The sequence below is a fragment of the Priapulus caudatus genome, unplaced genomic scaffold, assembly GCF_000485595.1.
Source record: "Priapulus caudatus unplaced genomic scaffold, Priapulus_caudatus-5.0.1 Scaffold22, whole genome shotgun sequence".
NCBI classification, from domain to species: domain Eukaryota; kingdom Metazoa; phylum Priapulida; class Priapulimorpha; order Priapulimorphida; family Priapulidae; genus Priapulus; species Priapulus caudatus.
The window spans coordinates 19574-20617 of NW_014577083.1; positions in this window are offsets into that span (position 1 = coordinate 19574).

Sequence of the window (1044 nt, forward strand, 5' to 3'; positions counted from 1 at the left end):
CCGCGTCCTACCCCCCATTTCACAATGACCCTCTAATCTGTCTAACCTAACCACGTCTACCATTATTACACTGGTACACTGGGGTACACTGGGGTTACCATGCAGTGCAGACTTACCTAGGCTAAAATACCCTTGCCCTGAAAATTCAAGGGGGGCGACCCGCCCCCTGTGCCCCCCTGGACCCGCCACTGACAACTACAGCACTGGAATCATCTCCCCCTGAAATTTTGATTAAAAAAAAGTATGAGAAAACCAACCAGATTTGAACCAAAATGTTTATATTTTTACTCCTTATACGAAATCGGAAATATACTTCCGGTTGGGTCTCAGCACCCCTCCCCCCAAAGCGTGATGAAATTGAATTTTTCCCATTCAATCCCCGTGAAAATTCAATATCCCAACTCTCAATAGGTCTATTCTAATTTTGAATAAAACAGAGATTTAACGTTCGTGAGCAGTGATAAGACGTGATTTGGGGATTTTGAAAAAAAAAATCATATATGGGGAATGCGTCCAAAATTAACCATCTGAGTTTCAGGCAAATAATGTCATTATTGGAACGAGTTACAGACATTTTACAGTAGATGTATGTCGCTTTCTATTTGTGTAACAATACATTAGGAAAGTATGAATAGCAATTACGGATTTATGTTCAGTATTTATTATCTGTAAAATATGAAATTTTTCCCCATTTCCCCGCTGAAAGTAGGAGGGGGGGGGGCGATTGTACACGGTAAATTGCCACTTCGTCTACAACCATTTGGTCCACTGTTCACTTGGTCTAATTGGCAGTAAATCAATAGAGTCCATGACCCCCTGACCTCTGTCTGCCCTGGCTCGTTAGGATTGGATTAGGGTTAGGGTTAGGGTTAGTCAGAAACAGCTCAACGAGCCAGGTCAAACAGAGGTCAGGCTAGTAGACCAATTGGTTGTAGACGAAGTGGCAATTTACCGTGTACAATCGCCCCCCCCCCCCCCCCCTTTTTTCCGGGGAAAGAGGGAAAAATTTTATTTTTTTAAAAAAAAAAAAAAAAAAAAAAAAAA